The sequence below is a fragment of the Numenius arquata genome, chromosome 2 (assembly GCF_964106895.1).
Source record: "Numenius arquata chromosome 2, bNumArq3.hap1.1, whole genome shotgun sequence".
In the NCBI taxonomy this organism is placed as follows: Eukaryota; Metazoa; Chordata; class Aves; order Charadriiformes; family Scolopacidae; genus Numenius; species Numenius arquata.
Window position 1 is genome coordinate 79,029,536 of NC_133577.1, and position 12,092 is coordinate 79,041,627.

General features: G+C 45.2%; 1 protein-coding gene across 1 annotated transcript in view; it reads left to right on the forward strand.

Moving 5' to 3' along the window:
- The window catches only part of GRIN2B (glutamate ionotropic receptor NMDA type subunit 2B), a 171,180-nt gene that overhangs the window by 80,741 nt on the left and 78,347 nt on the right, over positions 1 to 12,092 (forward strand). The window lies entirely within an intron of this gene.

Here is a 12,092-nt window from a genome sequence, read left to right on the forward strand (position 1 = left end):
TGTGGGTAGGGCAGGCTCCATCTGCCTCTTTGAAACCTTGTCCCTGGGCAAGAGGGAAGACTCTTGTCTTGGATTTGGAAGTCTTCCTGGAGGGAGGGTGGTAAGAAGCTGCAGAGAGGAGCTCTAACTGATGGGCACCCTTGACAGGGTTATGGCTTTGAGAAGTGCTTGTGTGACACTGGAGGTTATGACTGTTTTTTTGAAGGGACTGTGTCGTTTGGAGTCTGGAGCCTGACTCAATGACGTTTAAGTGCCCAAGACATGTTGGAGAAAAAGGAGGAGTGAGAGATTTCTGAAAGGTGCCTCCTCTGGAGGCTGCTTTTTCTGAAATGATCATAGTGAGTGCTGCCAACAGAAAAGGGTGCAGACAACTCATACGCTGCCACAATATGTGCACAGTAAGAGCCGTGGAAATGATGCAGCTGAAGGTACTGAATGAGACCAGAACTAGAGCCCACATTATCCCACTTGGTCCTCATGCTAATTCCCAAGTTCTTAGGGTATGTCTACACTCTATCAGGACTTGTGTGTGAGGATTGTGGGTTACATCTTAGTTTGTTATCTTAAGCACCAATTAAAGGTGAAATCAGTTAAGTTTCTGCTCAAATTAAATAAACTCACCTAGTTATCTCTGAAAAGCATTGGGGTACTCTGATAGCTTTGCTGTTCTGGGTAGCAGAGCTGGTTGAACTGGAGGGAGCTGTGGTATGGTAATAGATGTGGAAATTGACCCTTTGCTGCACTCTCTATGGAAATGTTCTGGTCTCATTCCCAGCACACTTGCTGTTTCCATCTGTGCTGTGCTCAGGCTTCCTGCAGTGGGCACTGTGGCCCGGGATCCTCAGATGCATGTTGGAAAACCTTATTCACAATATTTCTAGGTCTGAGGAGTCCTGGAAGGCTCCTGAGTAAAGAAATATTCTTGATATTTCCCACTCTGTTCAGGAGGGGGAAGGGAAAGGATTCAGAGAATATATCCCAGATTTGAACCTTGTACTTATTTCAGACCTCCTGAGAGTCATTCATTGGACGTGATGTTAGCATCACGCCTGAGGCTTCTTTAAACTGACCTTTTTGTGGAGAAGAAGCAGAGGAGTAATTCAAGATCAAACGCAGCTCTAGAGTAAAATGGCACATTTACTTCACTAGAGGTGCAGCAACACGGGCTGAAGTTGACTCTTTCTCTTTTCTTGTTCAGGAAACATTGAGGGTGCATGTTTTGTTTCTTTTTTATATAGACAACTACATTCAGGTGGCCTGCTGCAGACACCTAGCCTACGCATTGTGGTTACCTCTCCCCATTGTCTGTGTGTACCAGGCATCTGAGTCACTTGCTGCTCGCTTGGCCTCAGATGTCGTAATAGTCACAGAGTCTAAATCGGGCATGTGGAGTAGGTGATGGAGTATAAACCTGGAGTCTTTTCAGGCTGTTGGAAAAATTATTGATTTACAAAACCATAAAGTCACAGTGCTGGGTCATTGTAGCTCCTCTTCTTTTGCGTGAATTCCTGGAAGGTAATAGATTTTTCAGCTGCCACAGACTGTGGTTTGTCCTGCAGAAAGCAAAAAGTCTGATCTGTTAGCAGTGCTGTACCTTTTTCCTTGTTGATATGCCTTTACTCTTTTCTAGACAAACATAATTTCTCCCATCCCATGCCTGGGGTAGTTTGTCTCCTTCTGTCTTCAACCTCTTTTCTGACACTGCTGAGGAAGAAGCCTGAGTAGTCGCAGTGCCATGTTGGGCACCTATCAGGTGGACCCCAACCTGTATGTTTCACAGAGGCTCCTGAACATCCAGCAGCAGAGAAAAATCTTCAGTCACTACCAATCTGGGCTAGGAGTTGAACTGCTGACCAGAAGGCAAATATTTCCTTTCTTTTTGCACATTTCAGGCCCCAGGGATGGATCCCAAAAGGTTTTCCAGAGCACTGTGTGAGAATGTAGGAGTGCACTGACCGTATCAGCAGACACAGTCGCCCTCCTTGTGCTTAGCAAGACTGTGTCTAAACACCACTCTCTCTTTTACCAAAAGGAAAAGAGAGAGGGCATGTAACTTTATTTAACAGAGCCTGGACTACAAACTACATCACAAAACACTCTACAAAGTTAATAATACAAGGCACAAGTCGGATGTGATATAAATGATGTAAATGTGTGAACTCTGAGTAGGACTTTGGCAGTGTTCCCAGCCGTGTTCAAAATGTACCCATGATATTTCTATCTTCCATATTGGGAACCCACTAGAGACAGGCAGAAAAGACTTAGGTTGAGTTTATTATCCATATTTATCGTTCATTTCAGAATAGCATCTTCCTCCCACACTGATCCATTCTCACAGCACTACATATGCACCCAGCTCAAAGCAGGAGGCTTCACACTTTGACTTATGGGGCAAGAGTTGAGAATGGTGAGATATGCTTGAAACATTCAGTGTGTGTTGGGAAACCCAAAATAGATGGTGCAAAGGAATATGGACCCTGTAGCTATGCAGGTAGAAGTAATGAAAGAGGTTTGCAAGCTGTCAAGTCATGGGACTTTGGGGTAGAATAGATGCATGCCTGAGTGTAGGAACCCAGGCAAAAGACTGGAAGGAGATTCTTGGTATTTACCTTCCTTCTGTATTTTCCCAGTGTTTGAAAAAGGGATGATGTCAGTGGAAGAAGCGCGCAGAGGGGTTACGGCTGTGACCAGAGTGGGGATAAGCAAAGTCTAGGGGCTGAGGATTTGCAGAGTAATTTTTGAATTGGGACCTGGGGTCCAGGGAGTGCCTGGATGGGGACATCTTGGCTTTCAGAGCCTTGCTGGCCCACAGTGGGAGCACAGACAATGCCAGTGGTTGTGTGGTTGAGCTGGCAGCAATCTTCATTGCAGCAGTGCCCCAGCAATGGCTGCGTTGGATGTGCTGTTGAAGGTGATGGCTGGCAATAGAGAGCTGATGGGAATGATGGCCAACGCGGCAGTTGGGGTGGAGAAGCAGTGGCACAGGGAAGGGTGCTGATTGCAGCAAGTGTTACAGTGGTGTTTGGAATGCTAACTACAAGTGAAGACAAGGGTGGCTAATTACAGACATGATTGTGAAGAGGAAGAAGAGGGAGGCTCAAGGAGGAGTGGTGAGGCCTGCGATTATGGCACTTTGCATTGAAGAAGCTGCTGCTCAGTGCAGGGCTACAAGGGGTTCAGCTCTGGTATTAACTGAAGCTGTGTTCTCCACATGTGCCAGCTCATGGCTTGCTTGCTTCTCCTTCTGTCTCACTCTTCACTTTCTTTGCTACTGCAGCATTTTCCTGATTTGCATGTAGTGTGGAGAGAAATGCGTTAATGGTTTTGTGTAGAAAAAAAAAGAAAAATCCTAAATTAGACACTACCTCACTGGTGATGCTTCCTGCGCCCCTTGTCAGACAAATGCTAGCTGGGAGATCTTCTTGGGAAGAACGAGTTTTTCCTAAAGCTGCAAGGAAAAAAAATTGCAAGGAAGTTTAAAGGGGAGTGCGAACAAAAAAAAAAATATAAAAAAGAACCCTAATTGTTCTGAGACCTTCCTCAGCCCAAGGAAGGGTTAATGCTTTAAATGCAATGTAATTTCAGCGGCACTAAAGAACATGTTTCCATGGAAACATCAACCCACGGAGGGAGAGAAAGAGGGAGAAGGGAGAGGGATCGGCAGCAGAGTGCTCCTCTGGCAAAGGAGGAGCAGCCTCCAGACCCCCACACAGTTACTGATGGGAGTGATTATTTGTTTGTTTGTTTGTTTTAATCGATTCCTGCTTGGAGATGTGATAGGGAAGAAAGTGATAGCGTGCCATCTTGGCCGAACCGCTACCGACCCAGGAAAATTCAGTTATACTTTTTGGACTGAGTCTCCTTGCGGGCAACGACTCTGCTCCTGTGAGCTCTGTGAATTTGCTGCCCTTGCAAATGTGTGAATGCTTTCAACACTTGATAAACGTTGAATAACCCCCAAATTGCTTGCGGTTTCTTGGTGGGTCAAAAAAGTTAAGTTAGTCTGCTGTTTCAGAGAATGTAATAAAGGGATTTATTTCAAACTCTCCAGGTAGTTTAGCCTTGTCTGGCTTCTGGCAGGCAGTGAGAGGGACCTTTCTGGCAGATTTGAGTGGTTTTCCACAAGGAAGAAAGTCCTGAAAGCTATAGAGGAAAATTGATGTGCTCACCTGCTTGCTGGTCTTGACTTGCAGAACAGAAACTGGAATGAGTTCTGGGTAAATACCATACCGAGATGCCCTGATGGTTGACTCCCAGCACACCAGCCACCTTCAGAAGACCAAAGGGGCTGTTGACATACACATCTACTTGGCCATTTTTTTTAAGCTGTGGTCCACAGCCATGTGGGTGCATGGGAGATTTTGAAAGAATGTGTAAAAATGATTAAGAAAAGTGGCATTAAATTCACTGTATGGGGATAGCAGTTCAACTGGAATATTTTTTAAGGCTCTGCAAATTGACAGAGCTCTAAAAACATCATCCTGGGTGAAAAATAACTGTGAAGAGCCTCATTTGACTTCTGTTCTGTGACTGCTTGTCCTATCAATGTTTGTATGACTATGCCCTAAGACAGATAAACAAATCTGAAGGACATCTCTTAACCTTTCAGTATTTGACTGATCCTAGTGGTATAGCTTTCATCAGTGACCTGTTAGGTGGATGCCAAGACATAATTATGACCTGTTGTCAGCTGTTCTGACAAACGTAATTTTCCATGCTTTTACTGCCCCATGAAAGCAGATTTTTAGCCCTTTCAAATGGGAGCAATACCTCGAAGACTAGTTTTACTTTGGAGAAAAGTGATATGTTATCTGTTCCTAATGAATAAGGAAGGATGGAAAGACGTTGCAATAAAAAATAATACTTAAAAGGAGTAATTGGCAGGAATTTATTAACTCAGCAAAGCTTTGCAGCTTGATCCAATTTTGGACTGAACATTTAGTTTTTATTTTATCCAGTCACTGTAACAATTTTGACCTTAAAGCTATTTTTCTATTAGCTATTTTCTATTACTTAAAGGTTTGGTGAGTCAATCCAGAAGTATATTTGTTTTTATCAAAGATTTTTGGATAAAAAAAAACTTTCTGAGAATACGCTGATTTCCTATGAGATTTATAGATAATTCCAGCTTTAACCAGAGTATGCTCTTAAAGCACTTTTACTTATTTCTGTTTTATTTCCAGTGAGGCCAGAAGGTGTAAAGGTATATTCTCAAGCTACTTAGGACTGTGTCATTTTCCCAGCAAAAAAGATAATTTTGGAAGAAAAGTTGTAAATCAAATATTTGGGTTTAAAATGGAATATTTTGATGTGGAAATCCTATTTGCTGTCTCTTGTGATTAGGAGTATGGGAATTTTATGTTCTTGTTTTTCCTTCATGAAACTTGGACAGACTAAATATCCAGTGATAACTTTCCCCTGTTGAGGTGATGCTGTAACTTGGGGGACTCTTTCAGGGTGCCACATTAAAGATATATTTTAACTGGGGCTTTTGTCCATAAAAGAAAGGGCAGACGGTGTCACGCAACAGACCAGACTGTCTGGGAGCATGACTGTGCCAGAAGCTTCATTTTCTGTCCCATGTTGTTACAGTTTTCAGATCTTATGGTTCTTTCTTTCCAACAAAATGTTGACCTCCTCATGTGAAAATATTGTTGCCAAGTTCTTATCCCTCTTTCCCATCTAAAAAGTGGTTTTGATAGGTAATTTTTCCTAGCTCTGGCATTTGTGTAAATAGGTCAGTCAGGATGTGTGTGAGAAAAATTTGGCTTTTGTTGGGTTTTCAAGATATTGCTGTGACTGATATAGCAGATGGGGCAAAGTGAAGATTTATCCTGCCCTTTTTTCTTCCATAAACAGGTCACTTCATCCTAATGTTTCCTACAAGTGACCTAGCTCTCTCAGTCTGGCCTTGGTACTGTGAGCGGCACGCTGGCAAAGGGAGCGTAAAATGCCACTAGAGCTGAGTGGCAGCACCTCTTTCCCCTTTGTTATCAAAGGCAGTGACTACTTAGGACCAAAAACCAAATGGGAGATCAGGTCCTAGGTGGTATTAGGTACGTGGAAGAAAAAGTTATTGTGGAAACTCTGAAGCTCACTGAGCAGCATTTCACCTAGGTGTCATTACTGTCATTTGTGCCCTAGATTGGAGCTAACCCCGCACTATGAGACTCCCCTCTGTCCGCTTCCTGATGGACATCTGTCCGTGCCGGAAAACCCTGTGCTGTGGTGCTTGAGTTTCCTCTTACATTTTCAGGAGGGAGGCCAGTGACTGCACAGGCTGTGGAAAGCAAGCTTTGCTTCTCGTTCTCAGGAATGTTCCCGTCTCATTAGGATCAAACAATGCGTGTAGGAAAGCGGCCCTGCCATCGCTCTAGCTCCCTACGTACTCTAAGGATAGATATATCCTCAGTCCCCAGGAACTGTCAGCTCAGAGTCTTTCTCAAATGACAAATTCATGGTAGTTGAATAGAAGAAATGGAAAATAAAGTGGAAGTACCATTTTTTTATGATTAAGAGAGGGAGTGATGGAAAAGATTCATCCTTCCACTGTATATAGGAGCTGTCACTTGGAAGTCTCAGCACACAAGCACATTGTTTTCAAAACAATTTTGCTGAATATGATGCAGAAACAGCAAGGACAGATCAGTTAAAATTTCTCTTCCACTAGAAATGGGTATTGCACAGGTCAGGATCAAACACCAAGAAAATTCATCTTCCTAGAGGTGAGGGGCCAGAATCTCAGCAGATCAAACAGCATCACTCCATAGATGTCAGCTGAATATCACTGATTTATTCCAGCCCAGTATCTGCCCTCTTCTCTTTTAAAAAGGTGTGGACAGCAGGGAGCAACCAAATTAATCTCTTATATCTTTGTTATCTTGTAGCCTGAGGGATATTTCCTAATCTAGATGCTCTCCTAACCTCTTTGCTTAATGAAAACAATCTTGAGCTCTGGGCATTTCTCTGAGCCTGCTGGGCAGTTAGTTCCCAGTTGTATAAAATGGCTGTAGCCTGGACAGATTTTCTGGTGCAGGATGCCTGCACAATTTGGAATTTGGTTGGATTCTTCTCTGCACTTGCTTTCTTTCTTGCAGTGCATCTCCCCAGATTCAGTGGTAACACTGGCAGTGAGGGAGAAAGGAGCAAATGAAGAAGAGTGAGATGCTGTTCCTTTAAGATTTAATTTTCCTAGTCAATGGTTGCTTCTATTTTTTTCCTGTCTTGCTTTGGTTTTGTTCTTCATGATAGCAGAAAGAACAGAGCCCGTGCCCCTTGTTATGTAAAATCAGCTGCACTCGTGCCCTTTGCGTGGAATCCTCTCACTGTAAATCATACCTGACACAGGACAGATGTTACACAGACACAGCCAGATGTGCCTGCCTTTCACAATCCACCGGCACTGCAGCAGTGGGAGGCAGCGCAGGAGGCTGGGCCAGTGAGCAATGGAAGAGCCTTGGAAAGGCTCAGCCAGGGTCGGTACCAGCCATGGGGAAGTTTGATCAAAGGCCCAGGTGGAGCCTGTTCTCACCTTTTTGGGGGTGAGCCATTGGGGTTGATATCCCACAGAGATCTCATGCACACAGCTGGATCTGGATGGCTGTTTTGCATGTATTTGGCTGTCCTCTGAGACAGAGGCAGCCATGGAAATGTCGGGCAATGGTATGGAGAAAAAATATCAGTATTATTTTAAGCTTCCCATGGGTTTGGAGAATGGAGATTTAAATCAGAAGTCAAAGGGATCAGTTGCAGCTTTCTCATTTAAAAAAATCCACCCTATTTCAGTCTCTCAGATGAGAGCAGAAGCTATTAACAGCATAGTTAGTGCTGGTTAAACCTTTCTTTGTCAATCACTTGCCATTTGAAGGTCAGAATTCCCATTTGCAGATAAATACACTGGTGCTAAACTCCTTTTTCCTTGTCCTTTGCGTTCTTCCTGTTCATCCTCATCCAGGAGCAGGTGTGTGGGGTGGGCAGGACCTGCTGCAGGGCAGGAATGATGTACCCTGCCAAAACTGTTTGCATCAGCCCAGGCTGGGCAGGTCTTGCCAGGGATGGGTGAGGGAACATGTTTGGAGGTATCTCACTCGTGGTGAGATACAGTAACACATCTGTCCTTGCTCTTTCCTGGGCATGCAGTAGGTTTGGGTAGGCAGCTATGCCTGTCCCTGGTACCCCTGGCTGGTGGGTTTTTAATGCTTTCTTTAGGGGAAAAAAAAAGGCTATTTCACCATGCAAATTCTGCGGGGTAAAGGCCTTTCACTGCATTTACCTCATTGCTGCTACTTTCAGCCTCAGTGTTTCACATTACAGTGAGTTTCCAAAGAGGCTGATGGTAGTCTGCATCCCCATCCCCTTACCCTGCATCAAACTCCACCAGCCTTTAACCCTGCAAATCCTCTCTGGCAGAGGTATCTCATAGCCTTTCTTTCCCCACTGTCCACCTACACCCTGTTTGTCTTTCGTATGCTGGACTGCCAAGATGACTCCTCGATGCTGATAGTGGAGAGGCTGTTTTATTTGTATGGCCTGTCTTATTCAGGGAAGCGGTTGATGTTAGGATAATTGTGCCATTTCAGACATACCGCTTGTCTCATTGGAGCATAACAAGCACTGACAGGGCACAGGGGAATGTATGTGTGTGTGCGCGCACACGTGACGCGGGGAGTGCGGTGGACTGAACCGGGGCATTGTTCAAATTTGCCCACCCGGTCAGCAGCTTCAGGACGAGCTGTTTCCCAGCGAGACACTCGAGGCAGAAGTAGGAGTGATTAGTGCTGATTTCAAATGCATCTCCTTCAGAACTGTTTCTGGGGCAGAGAAAAATTTGGTTAACGCCCTCCCTGTCTCCCCCCAGGTGCCTACCACATTTGCCTCTCCAGGCTTTCTCCATCACTAGCTGAAACCATTTAAAATGTCAGCATCTCTCCACTGGTCCTAAACTGTCCATCTGATGTGGTTTTAATGCTCTATTTCCAGCCTTGGAAACACTCTCCATTAGTTTGCAGGGCTGTCAGCCTCACATCTAGGGTGGGTGATGTTACCCAATGTTCAGAGCACAGGATGGGGAGTCAGGTCCCTCTGAGTCTGACTTGCTTTCTGCCCAAGGACATGTCCGTTCCTTCTTTGTTCCTGCCTGCTCATCTCTACCACAGGGCTCACAGTGTCAGCATGTTTCCACACTGTCGTGTGTGCTTTGCTCCCACTCAGCTGAGTTCGGGCATTGCGGTTGCTGCATCTGCACTGGGTGAGGGAAGGGCTCAACCTTCCTGTGCTTGTGCTGAGCAGTTCCAGAAACACTCACATAAACAAAATTCTTTGCTGGAAGGTGTTTCTAGCAAATTAAATTAATTTGCCTGTGTTTGTCGTTGTTGTCCCCCACCCGCCTTTCTCTTTCTCTCTCCATCTTGGAGTCTCCATCTTGGAGTGGAGAACACTCAGGAAATCATGGATTAAGCCCTTTACAAGCACAGTTTCATCTTGGGTTACCTCACCTGTGTGCACCGCTTGCTGCCCTCACATTCTGCCCTTCTTACAGCTGGTGGCTCAGTTGCGGGCATGCCAGGAAGTCTCCCAGCCCCCTGGTTGCCTGTTTGGGGACTGGAGTGTATGTAGGCTGTAGGGAGGAAAGAAATGCCCATGGACAGAGCAAGCAGCAGTAGTGCTGGCATACCAGGGCAGCGCTGCTGCCAAAGGGGATGACTCTCGCTTTGATAGTGATGGAGGGCAGAGACACTTGAGTGTGGCTGCCTTGCAGCATGCTGCTGGCTTGGCCTGCCAGGGAGTCCTTCGAGCCTTGGTGCTTTGTCACATAGGCGTCCCCTTGCTCAGCGCACCCGAGCAAGCCCTGCAGCTCCTCATGTGCCGCTCTCACCCTGCATCCCTGTGTCGGTGATGAGGTGACGGGACCCAGCAAGCCGCAGGAGTTCAGGGTTGGGGGAGCAGGTGCTTCTGCGCTCGTCCTGCAGACTTCTGTAAACATGTTGCTAATGGGTTCAAGAGAAAACCCTCTGAAGAGTTATTGTGCCAAATTTGGAGACTAATTTCAGTCATTAAGGTGAGAAGTGAGGGATTTTAGTGCTGCTTTAAGTGTAAATCTCAAGGCAGCTTGGATTGGAGGATGTGTTTTAGACTCAAGGATTGGAGTCGCTGATGATCCCTCCTTGATTATTATTAGTGGTTCTAATCTTTCCAGTGGAAAATGAACAGAAGTGACACCTTCTTGTGTCATATCTGTTTCTGATTTCTGTGAACACTTCTTGTCAGGCTGTGCAAGGGAGATTCCCATAGTGGCATCATTTTCAGGTGGGAGGGGAAAGATGCTGAGAAATGTTTATTATTGCTGTTTGCTTAATTAGATATTGGCACTGCTTTGTAACTACTGACATATAAAGCTGCAACTCCCATCAGGCTAACGGCATCCTCATCTTCTTGGAGCCTTGCTTTGTCTTTACTCTGGTGGCCGGTGCAGAGAAGTCATGAAATGGGTGCAGCTGTATTCTTTATCCGCTGGAAGGTCTTTCCGACCACCAGAGCCTTACATAGGTGTGGTAGGCTGTCCATACCTGGCAACGGCCCGGAATTCCTCAGTGCTAGAGCAATGCAAATGGCCAGCAAAGAAAGGCCAGAAAAAGAGCATGTGTAGTCCTGATATGGGATATTTTACACCATTACAGACAACTGCATGGCTAAGATTTCCCATGTGGCTGATGTTTTGGGGATCTCTCAGTGTTTGGGTGCTGAATGGGTCTGGCTTTTGGAAAATAACCAATAGTCTGCCTTTGAAAATCATCATCCTGTTGCACATGTTTCATGCTGGGCTCCCTTATGGTTGTGTTTTCCATGCTGTGCACATCCCTTGAAGGTCACAACATGGAGCAAGTATGGAATTTCATTTAGATATAAACATAATTGCTGATTGCACTTGGTAATGGGGAATTAGTGGATGAGTTTGGTTGATTAATGGAGTTTAGACAAAAAAAGTTTGGGAAAAGGAAGAAGCTAAAATCATGATCTTTTTAAAATTTGTTTGAAGAAGTTCCCCTACTGTCAATGCTTTCATTAAATTAGGAGGGAGTTCTCTGTATGCAGATAGTGGGAAAGTGTGAACCCACTGAAAGAACAGATTCATTTTCCCCTTTTTTTCTTGAAATCCCTTCAAACCAAATTCAGAAGGAACAAACTGAAGCTGAATATCAGGAACTGTTTCCTGGTGTCATGGTGTAATAGAGCAGAAGAACCTCTTATGTCTGTAATGGAAATGTTGCTTGTGTAATTTATAGGAGAACTTGGCAAAGCACGGGAGGGCAGAGTCCTGGGGCTAGCCCTGCAGGCAGCTTGGTCACCTCTGCCTCTCACTGTGATGTGATGCCACTGGTGCCAGAGCAGGTGTATAAAGGCAAAATCTACTTCATGCAACAGGATTGTGAATTGAAGTGAAATATATGAACAGGGGAAACTGTCAGAGTGCCACGAAGATGTCATATAAGCCACTGAACTGTGAAATGTGTATTTGCCTCCTCCTCTTCCCTACAGTGTCATTCTCGACAGTCTGACGGTTAAGAAAACAATAGACCTGATTCTCATTTACAGCAAAACCATTTTAACATGCTCTCACGACACAGCAAGGCCTTGAAATGAGTGTAGCTGTAATCTCGGTCCACTTAAAGGTCTTCCCCACTGCCAGAGCTGAGTGAAGAGGCCTTAGGATAAATAAGATTGAAGCCTGGACTGTTTAATAGTCCATTTGTACAGCTGACATGAGATGCCCCAAAGGGGGGTGCCTTGCACACAAGTGATGGGGCCTTTCCAGACAAAGAGAATCATTAATGTTGGCTGCAGGGATTTGCAGGGCTGATCACCCTTTAGTTTGATCTTGCCGGGTATAAGGCATGACTCTGTCCCTAGAGAAAAGGACTTTCACTGCACTATCTCAACATCCACTGTCCCTATTCCTAAACTGCTTCAGAGGATTGCTTTGGGCCCTGTGAGGCGTGCTGGCTCTAATAGGGATGGATCTTCTCGCAGATGTGCTGCTCCTTCTTCTGCTCTCTGCAGCTTCCCGTATTGCCTTGATGTTTGGGCTGGGGGGA